Here is a 22,451-nt window from a genome sequence, read left to right as displayed (position 1 = left end):
ACATTTATAAGTAAGTAGCTTGCTTTTCAAATCATGTGTTATGAAGAAGCATTTATTTGCAGAACGATGTAAAGATTTACAGCATGCTGTATGATTTTCCCTTTAAAATTGGGCAGCGCTTGTCTAATAAAGTAGGCCTGCATTCTTTCCATAAGTGAAACAACTGTGAATATTATGATTTCTTATTTCTAGTGTCAAATTAAAGTACTGATATGTATGAATGTAGGAAAGAAAGAGAAAATTGATTGTACATGACAGAACTTAAATGTAAAAAATTAAGGGCTATGTGAAATAAAAAAGTGCAGATATTGCTGCCCAAACTGAGACCTCTAGTGTACTATTTGTAATGGAAAAATAACATTATTTTTTATTGATGTTGCACATTCTCAAATAACTATTTGTTAACTGGCTCGGCGTAAATTTGTCTAAAATACTTTCCCAAATTTGTACAATATGACAGTTTGAGTCTGAACAAACAGATTTTATTAAAAACATGAAAATTGTTGCTTTCAGCATGCATAGCAACATGAATAAAAAATGTGCTTAACGTTGTAGTTTTATTCCTTTGCTGTTCACTGACACAAATGTTTTTGTTGTTGTAATATTAGTAATCATACTAAAATGATTATGTTGATATATATCGATAAATTGTTAAATGAGAAAGTAGCCTTAGCAGGAATTTTAGGGATATTGGAGACAAATCATGTTGGCTTAATTGTTTAAAGATTTTTTTAAATCCCTTTTACAGTAAAAACAATAAACCACACAAATTAAAAATGATTACTATTATGATTACAATAAAAATCATTAGTTTAATAAACTGAAACGTGTTTAATCCGGCCATAGCATTTAGTACAAAATAGTAACATTGTAACAGTAGACAAAAGTAAAGTTATTACCAAGTTACATCACTATAACTGTGATGATCCGTTTCGTTTCCAGCATATTTTCTTGTTGTTCCCAATATACCCTCATTTCCATGTATGCATTATTACAGTCAAAACAGTGCATGTAAACTGAGTATGATGTGTGAGCTTGCCAATAGGCAGCCACGTTCACACATCTGCATGTGTGTGGCTTCTGAAATCTTCAAAATCCCAGTGCCAACTTTAATGCCCCACTGTGGAGTTAAGGATGCCAGGCTCAGGGCTTTACAATGTGGGATGGCACGAATGTTTCATGGAGCTTTAGTGCTCACTGCTGTCACTGGTTGAGAGTACAATGGCCTTCTGTCATGCAGTCCTGGCATTTCAGTGTACATAAAGCTCAAACTGGAACAATAGGCAAATTATAAATGTGTGCCACATCTCTGTCTCTTTGCGTGTTTGTTTGTTATGTGTTTAAGGTAACCTTCACAGAGAGTTTAAATGGTGTGCCATATATATATCAAGTATAACAATAGGTAAAATAGTTTGTAATAATGATATATTATAAGAAATACGCAAATGCTCATAGTGTTAACCTCTTTTAAAACATTGCATTTATCCGTAAAATCTAAATGCAATGTGTGCTGTTTTAATTCTGAAGTATTTATGGATTGCTTTGAAAACAGTTTGTATGGGTGGGATATTGAATGCTCTAAATCCATTTCCACAAGATGATGTAGATGACACTTTCCAAGCATGGTGATGAAACCTCATAAATATGAATTATGAAAGCACAGCCTATTCCTGATAATAGTTTGGGCACACATGAAACATTTAGATTCATAAACAAGTATAACCCCCAATAAACACTTACAAACTTCTATGCGCATTTGGACAGTAGGTACTCTGTTCTTGGAAGAGGTTGAATCATTACTCTAGCTGTCTCTCAAAGTAAATCTGGCTGGGTAATGTTGCTTTTGCATGATTTTTGGCTTCTGGTGGGGATGATGATGGGGGTAGACCCAGACTATGGAAGCAGGGTTATTGGGAGGCCAGCCAGAATCATTGTGTTGAAACAAAAGACAGGCTGGATAGACCTGCAATGGTAGAATATAGAAGCCAGCTTTTGGAGAGTGATGGCAGAAGACACACTGAGCATTTAAAAAATATTTTGAGAATTTGTTTTCTTTTTAAACAGCAATTTCTTAGTACATATATCAGCCATCTAGTCAGTGAGAGTAGTAAAATGTAGGTGCAGTGAAATATCAGTAAATACAGCCATACATCAAAAATATTTTGAGAATTTGTTTTCTTTTTAAATGGCAATTTCTTAGTACATATATCACCCATCTAGTCAGTGAGGGTACCGTAGTAAAATGGAGGTGCAGTGAAATATCAATAAATATGGCTATAAGTCAAAAATATTTTGAGAATTTGTGTTTTTTTAAATGGCAATTTCTTAGTACATATATCAGCCATCTAGTCAGTGAGAGTAGTAAAATGTAGGTGCAGTGAAATATCAATAAATACAGCCATACATCAAAAATATTTTGAGAATTTGTTTTCTTTTTAAATGGCAATTTCTTAGTACATATATCACCCATCTAGTCAGTGAGAGTAGTAAAATGGAGGTGCAGTGAAATATCAATAAATACAGCCATACATCAAAAATATTTTGAAAATTTGTTTTCTTTTTAAATGGAAATTTCTTAGTACATATCAGCCATCTAGTCAGTAAGAGTAGTAAAATGTAGGTGCAGTGAAATATCAATAAATACAGCCATACATCAAAACTATTTTGAGAATTTGTTTTCTTTTTAAATGGCAATTTCTTAGGACATATATCACCCATCTAGTCAGTGAGAGTAAAATGGAGGTGCAGTGAAATATCAATAAATACAGCCATACATCAAAAATATTTTGAGAATTTGTTTTCTTTTTAAATGGCAATTTCTTAGTACATATATCAGCCATCTAGTCAGTGAGAGTAGTAAAATGTAGGTGCAGTGAAATATCAGTAAATACAGCCATACATCAAAAATATTTTGAGAATTTTTTTTCTTTTTAAATGGCAATTTCTTAGTGCATATATCACCCATCTAGTCAGTGAGAGTAGTAAAATGTAGGTGCAGTGAAATATCAATAAATACAGACATACATCAACTAATAAGTTGAAACTTATTTGTTCAACTTATTTTTTATGGTGTGGATAAAAAAAATTAAATACTGACTGAAATTCATTTTATCTTATTTTTTTCGATTAAAGGTAACATTTAGTATGTGCAAATGTTTAATCTTCTTAAATAATAATAAGTAATATAAGTCATAAATAATAATACCAAAGAAAGTGTCGTTATTTGGGACTTTCTTTTCCAAACGGCACACATATTTTTCAATGTGCATAAACGTGTTTCTCTCTCTCTCTCTCTCTCTCTCTCTCTCTCTCTCTCTCTCAGGTGTGCCTTTTTCTCAACCGGCTACCAATTTCAACGGTAAAAAAACAGGCTTAAGGTACTTGTGGTGTTTGGGGTCCCATGCTTAATGCCCTCCTGCCTAAGCTCACTGGCCTGGCTGACGGTCCTCGTGGTAAAATGAAAGAAATGAAAGGTAAGTAAAAGTAAATGGATTTTCCCTATTGAATGTTATTGCTTGAGGATTGGTGCAGATGGTTATTGATCTGGTGCGCGCATTGCCATTACCGCGGGGATGACAATCAGCGGCAAGACCCATCGCTGGTAAACAAGACTGTTTCTCCTGCCACCCAGAGAAAGAGCATCAGAGAGTAAAAGAGAGAGGTCTGTCTCCCCTATCGCTCTGCTCAATATCGATTTAACCTGCTCTGTTTACTCTTTAGCAGCAATAACAATATGTGGTTGAAGAAAGTGCTCACAGTAACATTTACTAGGACGTGCACGGACGCACGCACATGTTGTATGTAAAAGGAAATAAATGTTTGCTATGTTATGAATATATGACATTATTCTAAATACATATATTTTAAATGTCAGTGTACAGAAGCTTAGCTGTAACTCAAGTGGCAAAGCAGAGCATTAGCAATGCCTAAGTCATGGGTTCGCATTACAGGGAAAGACTAAAATTGAACAACCTGAAAAATACTGGAAATTATGGAAAAAGAAGAGGAAGTTTGAAAAATAAGGTTTACTGTTATTTAGTCAGTGGAGCCCTAAACTAATTATTTTAGATAAGAAATGTTTACAGAATGTTCACAACATAGAATAATAACAGAATTTCCAAAAAGAACCCAGTTCACAATGTTACCTAGACAGTTAGTGACAGTTTCTATGTTTTGTGATAGTTGTTTATGGGTTTTTTTGTTTGTCCTGAAACATTTAACTATTCACTGAACTTTAGAAAAATCCCCCAGAAAAATCCCCCAGATCCTGCAGAATCTTTGCGAAAGATTCATCTATCTATATGAAAAAAATAAGATGTATAAATGGGACATATCATGAAAATCTGACTTTTTTCATGTTTAATGCTATAATTGGGTCCCCAGTGCTTCAATCAACCTAGAAAATGGGTAAAAGATCAACCCAGTAACTTAGTTTTGGTAAATCATTCTCTGCAAGCACGTAAAAAACAGGTCATTGAAATCTGACTCATTTTGTGATGTCAGAATGGGATCTTATTATAATAATACAGCCCCTTATTCTGCACTATCCAACCATGGCACAGCCATTTAGTGCAAACATCAGCTCATTTGCATTTAAAAGGACACAACCAAAATCTGCACATTTTGCTCACACCTACAAACCGGCAATTTTAACATGCTATAATTAATTATCTGTATGGCATTTTGAGCTAAAACGTCACATACGTACTCTGGTGACACCAAAGACTTATTTTAAATCTTTAAAAAGTCTTGTGAAATGTCCACTTTAAATAAAATAGTGATGTTCACACTTAATTATACTAATAATCTATAGTATTGACTTCTTAAAGGATTAGTCCATTTTCTTAAAAAAAAAATCAGATAATTTACTCACCACCATGTCATCCAAAATGTTAATGGGCTCTATCTTACATCCGGCGCAATGCAGCGCAATGCGCGACGCAAGTGTCTTTCGCTAGTTTCCACCCTGCGCAATTATAATGTTCACGTTTAGCGCCACGTTGTTTAAATAGCAAATGCATTTGCGCCCCATTTTGCGCCCATGGGCGTTCTGGTCTGAAAACGAGGTGTGTTCAGGCGCATTGTTGGCGCGTTGCTGTTTTGAGGCAACTTAAATAGACTACGCCATTGACCAACAAAAACCTGCTCTAAAGTCAATGGCACAATATGATTTTTGTTATTTAAAGAGCGCATTAGTAATATGCGCCTATAAACGGGAGGACAACGCGGGTTTGCTTATCACATAGTACATGAATGCGCAGCAGCACAAAAACCCTTTTAAATATGAAAGATTAAAGGATTGAATGTAAAAGATTATTATTAAGTCTCTTGGACATAAATGAGGACTAATTATGAGACGTTAGAAGGCGCAAAGAGCTGCTTCACCTGTAGCCTGGTAAGTAAACAAATGCTTTGCTTTAAACAAATGCATCTGTTTTTAAATGTTTTTTTTTTATGCTACCTCACGGATTTATTGTATATGATGACTCTGTACCTGTGGATATGATGAGATAAGAAACATTTTTAAGTAATGCTTAAAAAACTCTTTGCTTAAAAAAACGCTGTCCGAGTGCTGAACCTTGCAGAGAGCCGTTTGTAAATTTTTTATCTCCTGTTTGTTACAAATAAAGTATTTTTATAGTACAAACCTTTTCTTACATACTTGTAAATTATTTTTTGATGATATTGGATAGCCATACATTTGAAACAATTAAAAGCCTGCTTTTTTACTTCCATGACTAAAAGAAAACGATTTTTAAAGGTTTTAATAAAAAATAACAATTTCAATACAAGTGAAACACAACACAAATATTTAACATTAATCTTAAACTGGGGATCTTCTTCCTCCGCTTAGTTTTTCAGTTTACAAAGTCCATCATCTAAATAGGGATTAAACATAGCGCCAGCACAACTGGCTTTTAAAGGGGATGAAAGCTGAGACTCTCATTGGTTTATTGCATGTTACGCCCAAAATACTCCCATTACAGTAGGACCAACCCTTTTCGACCATGCGCTCGGCGCACAAACCATTTTTCCCGTCGTTAAATTAGCAAAAGTGGATTCGGACACGCCCATTTAGACGTTGCGCTGTGCGCTTTTGACAATGCCCTTAGATCGTTAAAATAGGGCCCAATGTCTTTCTTTGTTCAGTCGAGAAGAAATTATGTTTTTTTAGCAAAACAGGATTTTTCTCATTTTAATGGACTTTAATGGACCCCAACACGTAACAGTTTTAATGCACTTTAAAATTGCAGTTTCAAAAGAGTTTCAAAGGACTCTAAACGATCCCAAACGAGGCATAAGGTTCTTTTCAAGCTAAACGATTGTCATTTTTGAAAAAAAAAGCACTGTTAAACCACAACTTCTCTTCTTCCTCCAGTCCTGTGATGCGCCAGTGCAACCTCACACAATAAGTCATCGTGTCAAGAGGTCACGGATGACGAATGTGAAACTACGCCCCAGTGTTTACAAGTGTAGAGAAAGAGGACCGTTCCGACGTTGTTGTATGTTGATTATACTCATTCATGTCTTTGTGTCAGTTTATTGTTTAAAATGGTTCGCAAATGTGCGTTTCATATATGTAACACGTGTCCTTTCCACGGCATTATGCAATTACGTGAGGTCGTGCTGGCGCTTTGAAACTGCAATTTTAAACAGCATTAAAACTGTTACGTGTTGGGGTCCATTAAAGTCCATTAAAATGAAAAAAATCCTGGAATGTTTTCCTTAAAAAAACATAATTTCTTCTCGACTGAACAAAAATGTTTACTGAAAGACAGTAAACATTTTGGATGGCATGGTGGTGAGTAAATTATCTGAATTTTTTTAAAGAAAATTTACTAATCCTTTAAACACCCATGATCATTACAAGTCATTAAAGATCTAATATGAAATGCTGTAAGACATTTCAGTTAAAAACAAGTTCATAGTATGGCAAAATCTGAGAGATATATCTATACTCTATATATACATTTTTAAGAAATCAGAAATGCATTTTTATCGATGTTTTAAAGCTCAATTGCCAGTATAAGGTTGCTGAAAAATAGCTGATCCTGACCAGTTCAATACCGTCTCACCTGTAGCCTCAGTGGACATAATGCCTTGAGCCCAGATGATTCTGAACAGAACACTGAACTTCATGTCTGGCCATCTCTCTGTAAGACCACTGGACTTCCTTTAAGACATTACACAGGTGAGAACCAGAATATCTAACTCTTCTCACTTTCACATCAAAACCTCAGGGTTCAGACTCATAGCTGAACCTTGACTCTTCACATGAGCTATATGGCTTTTGATTATTGGGTGCTTAAAATTCATTTACTTCTATTTTACTGTTTGAACCACTTCATGTCTGCACTTGTTAGGTTACATTAGGCGCTTGCGTCTTTTAACATTGACTTTAAAGTTGTTTTACATACTTTAAAGCTTGTAATTGGCTCGCATCTGAATATATTGTAGATTGTATGAAACTTTATCTTTCCGGATGTTTTAGGCTTCTTTCATATTCCAGATGTTACCAACAAAAAGACAGGTGAAGCAATATATCTGTTTTATACACTTCCTCGCTGAAACACAATAGCAAAACAGGAAATTAGAGTAGCTCAGTGCAAGCTTCAAAGAAGCTGCCAAACATTTATGACTTCTTTTAATTTGCATTTGCTGTTTATGTGTTTTATAAAAATTCAATTATTAACATTTTGTTTTCCTTGCTCACATCAAAGCAAGTTATTAGTATGGGAAACATATATTCACTATTAACTAGATTTTGCCTTAATAAACTTATAATTTACTGATTATTATTATGCAGCTGTTGTTACATTTGGGTGAGGTATGGGGTAGGATTAAAGAATGAAGAATGTGGTCATGCATTAATATGTGCTTTAAATATGCAAGTTAATAGGAAACTTGTTAGAAGTGAAAATAGGTTGCTGTACTAAAGATTTTTTTTTTTAATATTGTTTATCAGTGCATATGCAGAATCATGTTTTAGGTGTATAAATCATAAAGGAGAATTTCCTTTTATTGCACATCAAATGAGTATGTAGGATGTATGTGCATTTAAACACAAATGGCTAATTCTCTTATTGTTAAAGTGTATAAAATTCTGAGTGCTCCCTAATATGATGCATGTAATGGAGAGGATCTCAAACTTATTTTATGTAAGACAGATACCTTTTCACAGATGTGCATTTTGGAGGACCCTTAGCTGGATGCACATGTTTTCTACTTTCATACAACCACCTCACAAAGTGTAATCCTTTTTAAATTGGCCACGGCCACCAAATATAGCGGCAAAAGTGTGTCACATTTCTATATTTCTTTCAGATCTAGGTAGGCTTATCGAGATAAAAAGGGACACACCATAGACTCTAGGTGAGGGACTGACGACATGTAATGGAGTCCAGGCTCACACTGCCAAAATATGTGGAGGCATGCATGGATTCCTCTAGATTAGCAATATGGGCTTGTTTCCGTGGTATTAGCCAAGTATCTTAGCAACAGGATCACAGCCGCCTCGCACCTCGTGATGTGCAGCCGCATGTAATAACCTGAACGTAATCTTTTTTCTCCTGCTACCTTTTTACCCCCTCCCTCTTGTACTTTTAATTTCGGCAGTGTTATTACCGATACATGTGTTCGGTTTGAGATCTTTGTTTAATAAGATGAATTGATGCAGTGGAGATTTGCTTCGTGTCATGAGTGGACAGGGCAGAATGCCCCGGGAGCTTAGAGGAGCTCCGTGTCTTTTGTCTTAGATTGACAGGAGTCATGCTAGCCGTGATTAAGCTCGGCTGCTTAGCGTGTATCTTTGAACTGAGCGAATCGAAAAATGCAGTCAGAATCCTTAATATCGTGCCATCGTTCTGAGTCAAATAGAATGCAAATTACCTCTACAACCGAAATGTCAATTTAAACATGCCACACGTTGGCTGTGCCTTGTGGAAGAAGTCATTTAGAGTAATTTGGATGATTCAGAGTTCTACTAATCCTCCTTCATTTTCTTCTCCACCTTTGAGGTTACTGGAAGAGTAGAAAGATGAAAAGACGAGAAGATAGGGAGGCACAGCTTTAATGCTGTTTGCACTCCCAAAACGTGCTGTGTCTGTCACCTTCACTACCTTTGAGAAACCTGCATATGTTAACACATTTGTTGCTCTGTTATTAAATGGTTAAAACGAAGATAATTCCATCAACAAAGCTAAAACAAAACTAAATATTCAACTAAAGAAGTATCATCCTCTCTGTTTTTTTAACCAGTAAGCAGGGTTTCACAGTTCGAAATCTAGACTGTCATGGAAGTTGAGTTGTAGTATATAGAAGGTATTTGATGATTATACAGCCAGGCATGTGATAACTTAAATGCCCAATGACCTGATCTTACAGGAATTCATACGTACTGTACTTTACAAGGTGGCTAATTTATTTGAATTTGTATGAAGTGACTTGTACACAAAAATGTATGAATTTTAGAATAAAAAAAGATAATTATACCTCACCCCCTAACCCTTCACTGGGCAAAAGCAGTTTGTACAAAAATGTACAGATTTAATCGTACAAAATTTATAAGATTTGCCACTGCATAAAATACTTACAAACTGTCCTGAAACTTTGGTGGCCTGACAACAGGGGTGGTTCAAGACCCTTTTTATGGGGGGCTTCAGCCACCCTGTCCGTCATCTTAGTCACCGTAAAATTATCAAAGATATTTTTCAGATGTTTTATTTTGAAAATAATTTATTTGAAAATAATAATTAAAATAACGCAAAATGCAGGACATTTCGATAAAAAAAGAATAACAAGTTTATGAGCCATTTCATTTGTTTTGCTGTTTTGCGCATGTGTGTTAACTGCCAGTGGAGTAAAGTATATAATTCAAGAAACACAATCATTAATAATAGTAATGAATAACATTTATACCTTTTATAGCTGTTTAAGAGGGCTTGGAACTGTATGGGAAAGTAATATATACATGTATATTAATTTATTAATATATATTATAATAATACTGGTCCCAATTTACAAAAAGGCATCACCAATGCGCTTTTCACATCCTCACTGAGGGCTAAGCCCCCCTAAGAATGAAATTCTAGAACAGCCCCTGCCTGACAACCAGACCTAAAAAATAAAATAATTTATTTAAGTAACATTCACATGCTTTAATATTTAAGAAATTTTTGAAAATATTTGCAATTTATTTTTAAGCGAAAAATTGAATGTGACACTGATAGCAAAACAGAACTTTTATGTTTTCCAAAAATAAATCCTTCCTTCAGTTTGCCATTTTCATTTATCTTATTTCAAAACCTACCTGTATTGAAAAGTTATTGATTGTAAATTTTGAGAAATTAGTGACTATCACCAAAAGCTGTAGATACAGTATATAGATGTATTAGTTTTTTATTTAAAAAATAAAAAATGTAAATGTTTTTAGATTTGATTCCTATTAAAAACAAATAATAATCCAATCTCTGCATTAACAAGTAATTGCATTTAACACTTGCATGATTAAAAACGCCTTTATTCTCCATAAAAATAAGTAAAAAAATAAAATCTACAAACTCTCCTGTGGAAAAAAATGATCCAGATCACCTGTATATAAAAATATATACATGTGTGTGCTCTGTCCCATCACTCTCAGCTGTATATCTCTCTAACGTCCATCTCTTTTAGCTGTTTTAAGGGCTAGCAGACTGACCCAAAGGGGCCATTATAGGGCGGTTGGACCTCCTGATTTACACCCCTTCATACTACCCTGGGGTAATATAGTCCTCAGCTCAGCTCTGCACACAAACTCACATGCACACACACACTCACTCGCCGGGCACTCGGGGACACTTCCTTTCCAGCCCCCTTAATTTTTTCGATTTTTCTTATGCATGTCCCATTCCCTTCAGATCACAACTGATGGAGGAGTTTGGTTTGCGTGCAACTCACATACACTCTCATTCCTTCTGGTCTGAACTGTGTGTCTCCTGGGGAAACCCAGTGTCTTCTCTTTCCTGTGTTGTTCTCTGTCCAGTGCCTTAATTTATTATGATCAGACAATACAATTTTATGACTTGTAGTGCACTTCAACATTTTCTTTTAAATTTATACAGAGTTCAAATGGGGTGCTAGACAGCTTCTTTTTGAAATGTTTGTGTAGCGTTGGCCTGATTGTATAAACTGAAATTAGAAATTTTGTCTTTAAAATGATGTTTTATGACACAAAAGTGAAAAACATATATATATATGCGCAAAGATTAATTGTGATTAATTGCATACAAATAAAAGTGCACTTCTGCATAATTTGTGTGTGCTGTATGTAATTATTATGTATATTTAAACACACACACACACATGCATATATACATTTCAGAACATTTATATATAACATTATTTATTTGTCCTTTTTTGTTTATATACAATATAAAAAATATAAAAATATAAATAAATATTTGCACATGTAAATGTTTCTTGAATACATATATGAATGTGTGTGTGTTTATATAATTACACACAGAACACACTATATTCTATACTATAATATACACTATTTATACACTATACTATAATATATTATGCAAAAAATCACTTTAATTTTGTATGCAATTAATTGCGATACATTTTCCCCCAGCACTAATATAATAATATTAATTGTGATATTAATGATCAACATGTGTCAATATGACTCCTATGTCAGATTTATACTGAAACTGGAACAAAAAAGCTGCATGAAGCATTTTGGAATGCATCCTCAAAATTAATTGATGCCTAAAACAAATACCACATGTTCTACTGTAACCTAAACCTGGCAGTGTAGTGCACACTCTTGATCAGAGTGATTCAGCAGACGTAAATTCTCTGAGCTCTGTGTCATGTAATTTAATCCCTAAGTCTTATTTTTGCACTCTTAGACAGCGTCTCATAATCACTGCAGTCAGACGTGCATGCATCTCTCTCTCTGTGAAATATAAATGTCAACAGTACCACATTCAGATGTGATGCCGCCCTGGCTTTTTGTTCAATATGCATTTCGCATGTAGCATTAAATATTTGATATGGACAATTTCATAAACCAATTTCACAACCAATATATATAATATTTTAAATGATTAAATTATCATAATACAATACAATACCACTGTAGCCACCATAAAACAGCAACAAACACATAACTGTGAGAGCACCTTATGTATTACTAGGTCAAGTACATGTATTGCTAGACAAACATAAACATGTTATATTTATGATAGATGGTATTTATTTATATGTTATAAAGCAATTACCTCTATAGCACACATGACAAGCTGGCCCAAGGGTTACTTTGTTGCTGATGATCATTGCTTAGACCTTTTGTCTAACATGATATCAGAGACCAGAACCTGTTGAACATAAGTCCTCTGAAGGTCATTGATCTAGCAACCCTAGAATTTCAGAGACATGACCCCAAGTCATTTGGACGGAGACTGACTACTACATACAACAACATGCCAAAGTAAACATACACTCGCTCACACAAATGAGATGAATTCATCCTCTCTGGCTGACTGGCATGAGCCTCAACATGTTCATAAGGTTCACAGCTGTTGTCATGACAATGGACTCCATGTTTGAGTACACAGCTTTTTAGGTTTGTTTTTTAGGTTTAGGTTCAATTAGGGAAGACCAGAGAGTGATACATATAGCTTTGATATCTGTGACTTGCAGTGTTGGGGGTTACGCATTACAAGAAACGTGCATTACGTAATATTACTTTTCTGAAGTAACGAGTAGAGTAAGGCATTACTTTATAAATGTACACATTAATATTTGAGTTACTTTTACATTTAATTAATTTGATTTAACAAATATATAACAATGTACTGAATTAAACTGAACATAGTCACAAAGAATTACACACTCTATGCGTGCGCGCCTGAGCAGGAACAGTTTAAGTCAGAAATGTAGATTACATTACATTTTTGCGATAAAAATATGCAACTTCTGAATGTAGAACTTCTCAGTAATAAAAAACATCCACAAGGCCTGAAAGAGATCAAGCCTCAGCCAAGTAAGAAAAAGTAACGCAAAATAACTTAAAAGTAACGTAAGGATTACTTTCCATGAAAAGTAACTAAGTAACGCAATAAGTTTCTTTTTTGGGAAGTAACTTAATATTGTAATGCATTACTTTTAAAAGTAACTTTCCCCATTACTGCACTGTAAAAAATTACTTTGCTGCCTTAAAAATATTTGTTGAATCAACTCGGATTTACAAGTAATTTCAACTTACTATTATTTATCTTGACTAGAGATGAGTTGTTATAACTACAGGTGAGTTGCTAGAACTTATAAAATTAAGTTGACTTTCTCAATTATATTTTAACAGTTGTGACAACTCATCTCTTGTGACATGACTTGTAAATCTGAGTTGATTTAACAAAAAAATTTAAGGCAGTATTTTTTACAGTGTGCCTACTCGTTCGGTGCTATGCATCTAAACTTTGATAAGATGTTTCTAACTGCTAAAATTAAAGTAGTAGTAAAATCTACTATTTATCCCTAAGCTGTGTAAACTAGTGTTGAGTACAAAAATTGCAGGATTGTTTAATGCATTTGATTTTTAGGGAATGTGTGAGTACTTGGACCTAAATACAACCCGAATGTGGCAGCCACATGCACCCCTAATGTGTGGTTTAGATTCTTCATTTTCACATTTGAAATCTGACTTTCATTATTTGCAATGCTTCTAGTTGCATCATTAATGATTTTTGCAACTCAAGTCTTGTACAAAGAAGTGAATTTTTTCAAATAAGTATTTGCCAAAAAGCTTGTACACTCTCAAGAAAATAGTACATAAAGGTACAAAAGTTGTCACTGGGGTGGTACCTTTTCAAAAAATACACCTTTGTACCTTAAAGGTGCATATTGGTACCTCTACACATTGGTAGCTTACACTGTACGATACATTCACATGGGGCGAAAGCGTTAACGCTTGACAGAAGGCTTGTCTGAAGCGTGGCCAACGGCCAATCACAGTGGCCGCAACACAGGCTCCGGTCTTCTATAAACGTAATTGGCTGGCTCTGCATAGGTTATTTGCATAAGGCGTTGCCTGACGCACGCGTTGCGGCCGCTTGAAAAGTTGCAAAATGTTCAACTTCTGCCGTGAGCAATGGCACTGACGCGGCGCCGACGGATCCACAATTCAGTTCTCAACGCATGACGTCACCCATTAAAAGTGAATGGGAAGCGTTAACGCTTATGCCCCATGTGAAAGTACCATTAGAGGTACATAATGGTACCTCAAATGTACATAACTATAGCATAATGATACATTTCTTAAAGGTACCGTCCCAGTGACAACTTTTGTACCTTTCTTTCTGAAAGTTTATGCACTTAGAGGATTTTGCAGTGAAAGACAAAGTTTGTTTAACTCCAATGAAATGACTAAAGTGACATTTGTCATAATAAGGCATTTGAATTACTGATGAATAACCTTTTTTATTTAAAATGAAATTATTGAACCTAAACACATAGTAATAATGCATGCCAGACACACTTTGGTTTTGCATCTGAACTCTTCATATAGCTTGAATGCATTGAAAGTTGCTTTAGGCAGACATTTCTGTTGCATGTCAAAATAAATCACAGGTGCAGAAGCTGTTAAAATAATTATTTCTATTTATCTGTTTAATAGGAAAATGGTGAACTTCTAAATGCTTGAGAGATTGTAAACAGTAGGAATAATTGAAATATGGTGGTCTGCTGCTTTTCTCCCTTGTGCAATACAAATGTGAGAACACAAGAGTAAAATCCCCCTGGCACAACTCTTGTGTTGATTATAGGTCTGGTTTTCAGTGTGTGGTGGTGGTAGCGCTACTCAAAAGATGAAACCACACATTATAAATTACCACAGTTTCTTCTCCGTTTCATTACTCAGTTTTCCCCCTTTCCTTCGACGTGTGCATAGAACATAACCATATCCACACACTTGATGGAGTAACAGAAACTAGCTGTAATTCGGCATCCCAAAGGATATATGCATACATATATCTGGTGGAGCTGGAACACAGTACACACAGTTAGAAAATGTTGGCAGGTATTACAAGCTCAATTGTTTAAAACAAACAAAAAATACTTTGTTCTTTGAAAATAATTGTATTAATGTGGCAGCATACTGTAAATGTATAGTTGTCACCTGCATTTTTTTGGCTATTTCAGTTCATAAAAAATTAGGAGTGTAAATAAAATCAAGTATAATTTATTTGCAAACAATACTGCAGCGGAGCATAGGATCTTTATTTTCTTCTTTGCAAATTGCAGGGTATAAAAATCTGGAATGAAACTATAACCATGAACATTAATAACAATCAGGGTAAACTCACTGTGTACTGACCAGGAGTATAAAACATTTTAACAACTTTTACTTCATTGGCATTTTGCTGTTTGGTTTGGTGGTTTTCTTACCCTCAAAAAAGCACAGACATCATAACTACAAAATGCAAAAAAGAGCATGTTTTGAAAGTGTTTACCGCCATAACAACATGTGATAATGCATTACAGGAGGATTTATACTCCAGTGTGCATATACAGTAAAGGGAACTTCATAAACTCAAGACATGAAAGAAGAATCTCTTTTTGATTTCTAATAAACGACACCATAGCGAATGGCTGTGTTGAACAGCCCTTGAGCACCAGGGTTTTATTGATAGGAGAGAGGCCGCATGCCTCGATTTATGAGAGGAACTCACATAAACTGTTTGTGTGAAAGTTCCCATTTTATCAGGATGCAATGGTACCACTGGGAGACGTTGGCTTTTGAGTCGACGTAGATGGGGGTGTTGTTGAATTTTGGTGTGGCTCTTCAGTAACAAGGGGTAGACAGCTGTGATTCTAGATTAAAGATTTTTCATTCCCATTCCGAAACCGTTCCCAGTGGCACAGAGCGGTGCCCTGCAGACTCATTGTCCACTGCAAGGGTCTATCCTTCTGGGAGACCTTGTGGGAGCAGCTGCTGCATGGACAGGAGTGTAGAGGAAGAGAGAAACAGTCAGGGCATTTGCCTAAGCCTTGCATATTTTTTAGTAATTACACATCTGTCATATACCTTTTGCACAGAAGAACCATCTTTTAAGTCAAAGGTTCTTAGGAGAACCTTTAAGGAATCTTTATTTATAAGAGCTTATAAAAATGACACACTGGCTAAAATGCAGCATTTTTGTCAAATCAACATATATTTTAATTTAACTAAAAAAATAAGCTTGAACTAGTCAACTATTCACAGGTCAAAACTTTTTACAGTGCACTACGTATTTAAAACAACAAGAATAAAGGTAATTATTTTCATAATTGATCATTAAAAGCAAACTAGTTGTTTGTTTTCAATATGTGACCCTTATTTAAATTGCAAGTAAAATACTGGGCCACATGTCAATCGATCACACTTACCAGGCGACAAGAAAGTTAAAACCTGTGCTTTAATTAATCTGCCAGTTTCACAAGATGACATATTTGTTCTCCTGCTTGACCTTTAAATTTTACAATAATATGTGACATCAAATTTAATGATGGCTGGTTATTTTAATTACCTTTTGATCTATACGGCAAACAGTGAAACGTTTAATCAATAGAGCCTGTCAGGAATAATTCTGCCGTGAATGCAAAGACCACAAGCAGAAGGGATCTAAAAGGTGCCGTCTATTGTTATCAGTGACATGGCTATGAATCATATTTGATCTTTTATTTCAGGCTGTCATGTAGCACTATGCACAGAATCGTGGTCCTACATACCGTATCATACCTCTGAACCTTTGTTACGAAGCAGGAGGGGGTTGGAAAATGTTTGTGTGTGTGTCCATACGGAGGGCCAGGCAGGATATTGATGCATGGAGGCCGCGGGGTGACTGTGTTCCCAGAGGATTCGCAAGATTCACTCACCTGTTGCTTTTTTAAGGAATTGTTCATGGGAACATTATGCGGTCATTCTCTAATTTTTGATATTTTACATGAAAAATTTACCATAAGCCTATCAATGCTCATTCCAGCATGCCAGTATGTTAGATTAGTGTCACTAAAGTCACATTGCTCTGGGTTATTTTCTTCCCAGCACTGGATCAAAAAAGACGTACCCAAACCAAAATGCTACTTTGTTTTAACACATTGTTTAGTCAAATGTATACATTTTCTGTACTTTGAGTCCAGTCTTTGCTGTAAAGAGCAGATGTTGGCTGAAAAGGTCAGTCCATAGCACTTGCATTGCTTAGTGGGGGTAAAGATCGGTGGGCTGGTTGTGTGTTTGCGTGGGCGCAGCGAGACATTTTGTCTAATATCTCTGGCTATAGATGTGTAGCTAAAGGGGAAAGGAAGGCATGAGAAGGCGAGTTTAAAGTTTTCCCAGAGCTTTGTTGGAGGCAACAACAGAAAGAAGCTCAGTCTAGACATGCAATTGTACACAAGAAAAAGAAGCAAGAAATTACTGGATTATACATGCAGGAAAGAGTAAAGCTCGGTGCTACTTTGTTGGGCTTAGCGTGTATGTCAATGTCAATGGTGCTTGAAAGATCCCCCTGAAGTGAGGCTGATAGTTAAAGATTTACGTCATACTGTTGACCGTAAATACCCGCATTCCTCCGACAGATAGATTGACAAGGTGTGGCAGTGTAAATATGCGACGGGTATAAAGAAAGACATTGAGCACACACTCGCTATGAACGTGTTAGCTTTGTATAAGGAGGCCACCTTGGAGACGTCTATCAAGGTTCAGGAAGTGACATGTTAAAATGGCGTCTTGTTCCAGCCTGTCGTAATTGGTTTTCGAATATTCATGTTGTGATTGTAATATGTCATGGGGTACAGTGTTGCTAGGTCAACTGGTAAAGGTTGTGTATTCAATTATCAGTAAGCTCACATACTGATTAAATGTATTCATAGATGCATAAATGTATATAAATAGTGCATTTTCAATTGTGCATCTGGTCTTGGAAATTGTTAATGAGGAATTAAATTGTTGGAGGGACTTCTTCAAAAGCATAATAAATAATGGATTTATATCAAGACAGGATTGGAAAGGCCTTATTTATCTGTGTATCTTTATTCACTGAAGAGGCTACAGTGATGCCGAATTTGACCTTTAAGACCAAGCTTGTATCTCAATTGATTAAAGTGTCAGCTTAATTACGATTGAAGTCGATTGTTTCACTTTTGTGATGTCTCAGTCGAATATTTTTCAGTCAAAAGTGAAGCATCACCAATCTAGAGCGCACAAAGCCTGAGGGCAAGTAGCCACAAGCCTGTCTGACTGAACCATTTACCTGTGGAAACAGATGCACAGTCAGTCAATCTCTCTGCAGTGCCGTTCTGCTCACTGGCGCGCACAGTAAATTTCATGTTTAGCGACCCATTCGCAATAAATGTCTGTACTTTTACTTTACATTGTAAATTCTTTGTCTTATATTGTAAAAAAGTATATTTTCCTTAGTGCACTATTCAGTACTGTAACATAAAAAAAATATGATTAATAAATATGCAAAGTCTTCTAGATTTTTTGTAGAATCCAAATTATTCAAAAAGTAATAATAGAATAAATAAAAAAAATAATTAGTTTTGTAATTTAACATTTTTCTAAATTTTTTAAAACTTTAAAATCTATATTAAAGCTCTAGGTTCTGATATGGACATAAGAAGATTCTCCATATAAAGTGGTAAATTTGTCTTGCTTGTCTCTTGTTTTCTCCCCCGTTTCTTAATCCGACGCAGCCTAACCGAAAACAGTTTGTTGTTTCAGCCTGGGCCTGATTTCCAAAGGCAACAATCAGCATGCATGCAACATTTTTAAACTTTCTTAACCTTAAGAACATAAGCAGAGTTTACCCTGGCTCTTGTCACACATTTCAGAAGGTCAGGCAGAAGGCGAGGTTTAGAGAAGCACATTAAATATTAGTTTACCCTGACCAGTTATTTTTGTGACTTTATCAAGCACAGATGGCTTCTGTTGAAACCACTGATGGAGAAAGGGGGAAAAAGGAAGACACAAAATTTATCACACTGCCTAAATCAAATGAAAGTCAAGCAGCTGCCACAAAGAAGATACGTCACAGATAACCGAAAGAAAGAGAGAGTTGGGGGGAGGAAAATAAACTTACAGTAGCCGCCTAAACTTTCCTATGTGTTTGTATAAACATATATGTGTTTATGTAAAGATTTGTTGAAAAATATCTATGAAATTCCTAAGGTTAAGTTATATAGAGATGTGTATAAAGAAGGTTTTTAGCAATGTTTGCAAATTTGCAAAGTTACAAGAAGATTATGTAGAGTATGCAGAATTCATGTATTATATACAATGCATGTACAATGAATAAAGAAGTACAAAATAAAACATTGGAGATAAAAACATACAGTAAATATATGTCAAGGTGACAAAAAACCCTCAATGCTACACTTTTCAATAAACTGTATATGAAGAGTTTGGTTCCAAAACGCAATAAATCCATTTTGACTGTAAAAATGTGTTTTCTATACCAAGAAAGTGACAAGATGAAAACCACTATTTTCTGTTACAAACTTTCACATAGCATCTTTAGGTTATAAAAACATTCAAAATTCTAATCCATAATTTGATTTTCAAAGATTTATTATAAAAACTGATTATTTTTTCTGCAAAATGCAATAAATCCATGATTTTTTTTAAATGTTATAAATCTATTGAATCAATATATAAATGTGCATTTATCTTTGCCATGTTATATTCATTTAGTTGGCTAGTGGTATACACTGATAAAAAAAAAATATTAATGGCATTAGTTAAAACACTTACTTTTTCATAATAATAACACTGTCATTGCTGCGGTCATCCTTGGGACATCGTCACTAAACATTTTTGACAGCGATCATCTGTAAAATGTTTTATTTCTGCTCGTTTTTCGTTGACTTTGAGTAAAATAATGGAAAGTTTTTCACAAGATCCCCTGGGGTCAATGTGTTGATGACAGAATAACCAGCGGATATCGGATTTTGCGTAAAATTTAAGAATTTACTTTTTAATACTGACCTGATACAATACAGATTTTGGTGGTAACTAATTTTTTCTAAAAAAATTGTGTTTATCGCGTTTTGGAACCAAACTCTTCTAATATAATTGTACAATGAGTTTTTCAATGGGACACTAGTGCTATATAACTTTCTTTAAAGAATACATGAAATATCATCATTGTGTTTTTGTACATAAAGGGTAACTTTCATACATTCAGGTTTTGACGATCTGAAAAAGTATGCAAAATACAGAAAAAAAGTAAAAAATTAAGAAGTAAACCCTTCTCACAGCACTGTACAGTACATGCACATGTATGCAGCACAGTTTATGAGGAAATACTATTAAATGACTAGATAAGTGTCTTAACCTTTTGTTTTATTATTATTTATTCTCATTTTACAATACAATAAATGTTACAATTGTTACAAAAAAGATTAAAATGTTTTTAGACACATTTGAGAGGATATATAAAAGACACACATCTTGAAAAGAATACAAGCAAGAAAGCTGTCCATGACCTTGTCCATGATAAATCACCACATAATGCTTCTGCATGCTGAAGATTGTGTCTGCCTCAACAGATGCTTATAATTGGCCACCCATTATTGAGAGGCTCAAGTTCAACCCCCCTGTGAAGTTCCCTAGCCACATTTGTCTCAAAGCACAGACAGTCTGGTTTCTAAAATCCGGCTTCTACAAGGTGTGGTCAAGCCTAGACAAACTCTGCGTCATTTATCAGCGGGTAGTCGGCAGCCACCTAGAAAAGTGGAGCCTTCCCGGCCCGATCTTGGTTCTTTGTCAGGCGTGCGTTGGTTGGATGAAGAGGCTACTAGGGCTCGGCGAGTTCCCAGTCCACATCAAAGAAGAAAACACATCTGGTCTTAGGCAGGTGGGGGTACATAGGGGAAAAGGGAGGTGAGGTTTAAAGAGGGTACAAAGAGTGACACAGTGAAAACATCCCACAATTACCAGAGCAGCAGGATGGATGAGACTGGAGGGAGGCGAATCATTGCAACGCTTCCTGGAGTGATGTATAAATCACTTAATGTTGCGGTACACTTTCACTTTTCTTAGTGGTCTGAGAAATATTAGTTGCTGAGATTTTTTAGTTTGACTTAATGCCAATTAAATCTATGCTCCTAGTGGTAGATAATTGCAATAGTAGCTCAAAAGGTCATAGGTTTGAATCCTGGGAAACCGCATACTGATAAAAATCATTTATTTTATAAAAGCATCAGCTAAATGTAGTGTTGGGGAGTAGTTAACTACAAGTAGCAACGCTACTAACTTTTTTTCTACATTTTTCTGTAGCTTTACGGTAGTTCGGTTACTTTTAAAACAGTGAGTAGTTAAATACTTTTGAAAGCAAGTAGCGGTTTAGCATGACCAGACGCTGCATTGCGTTGTACCTCCGCTCCTCCGCAATACCCTTAATGCGTTTGAAATCGCATACTGTGACAGTAGGTACTGAATCCACCATGTTAATACATCACATGACATACTTCGTCAAAACAAGAAGTAAGTCGTTACCTGGAATGATGTTACACAAGAGCAATTTAAACACAAGGGACAGCTGTTTAAAGGGCCATTTCACCAGTAGAAAAATTAATCTTTATTGAAAGTGGATCATATTTGTAGTGGAAATGTAACATAAATTAAGCATTTTGTTCCTATTTTACCCAGAAAAGACAGAACGTGACTTTAGGGCGCATTAATATGACAAACTACAACTCCCACAATGCACCACAATGCACAGCTCTGCAAGCCACTCCCATTAATCGGAACACCGCTCAGATATTGTGTACATAAATGCCACGTTAGTACAACAAAGAAAATAGAAACACTGACTTTATATATAGTCAGATGTCCGTTTATCCCGGCAGGCTTTTCAGCGCGTCTGTGGAGTTTACATAAAGGTGCCACGAACAGCGGATTAAAACATCACGCTTGCGAAATCACCCTCTTCCATATCATATCGATTACCTTTTGCTTTTATTGTAACATGAAGTCTGGCTCCCTCCACAACGTCTGTTAGCTTAGTTTAGCATAAAGATGGCGGCTGATCGTTTTTTCGTCTGTGTTTATATATTTTTGTAAGCCCCACCCACTGATCTATAATAGGTCTGTAGCGTGAGTGGGTCCCACCCATAGCCCCCACCTTGGAAAAATGAGGAATGAGTGTTTGTAGTCTTACATCCTCAACAAAGATACAGCAGCTCCTTCTTTTAATGACGCAAAATTATGATATTTACAAAATTGAAAGAAGTGCAACACTGAAATCTATATTTCTTCCATCTCAGGGGAAACTGAGGGAATGATGCACGACCATTCAAAAACATGACTGGGGTTCTAACGATAAAAAAGCTTAATGCAAATCGGTAAAGTGTCCCTTTAATATATTAGATTTGAATAATGTCGTTTTACCACTTTTAGGCATTTTTTTTTATAAAACAACGCC

The 22,451-nt window shown here is 35.4% G+C and overlaps 1 long non-coding RNA gene across 3 annotated transcripts in view; it reads left to right on the top strand.

Moving 5' to 3' along the window:
• The window catches only part of LOC129422210 (uncharacterized), a 176,106-nt gene that overhangs the window by 130,717 nt on the left and 22,938 nt on the right, over nucleotides 1–22,451 (top strand). For all 3 annotated transcript variants that reach the window (XR_012357971.1, XR_008637299.2, XR_012357972.1), the window contains 2 exons: nucleotides 3,323–3,473; nucleotides 7,083–7,192. This is a non-coding gene — a long non-coding RNA (uncharacterized lncRNA). The remainder of the gene's footprint in view (nucleotides 1–3,322; nucleotides 3,474–7,082; nucleotides 7,193–22,451) is intronic.

The sequence above is a fragment of the Misgurnus anguillicaudatus genome, chromosome 16, assembly GCF_027580225.2.
Source record: "Misgurnus anguillicaudatus chromosome 16, ASM2758022v2, whole genome shotgun sequence".
In the NCBI taxonomy this organism is placed as follows: domain Eukaryota; kingdom Metazoa; phylum Chordata; class Actinopteri; order Cypriniformes; family Cobitidae; genus Misgurnus; species Misgurnus anguillicaudatus.
The sequence above is the reverse complement of the archived record's forward strand: the minus strand, read 5'-3'. Positions and strand labels throughout refer to the sequence as shown.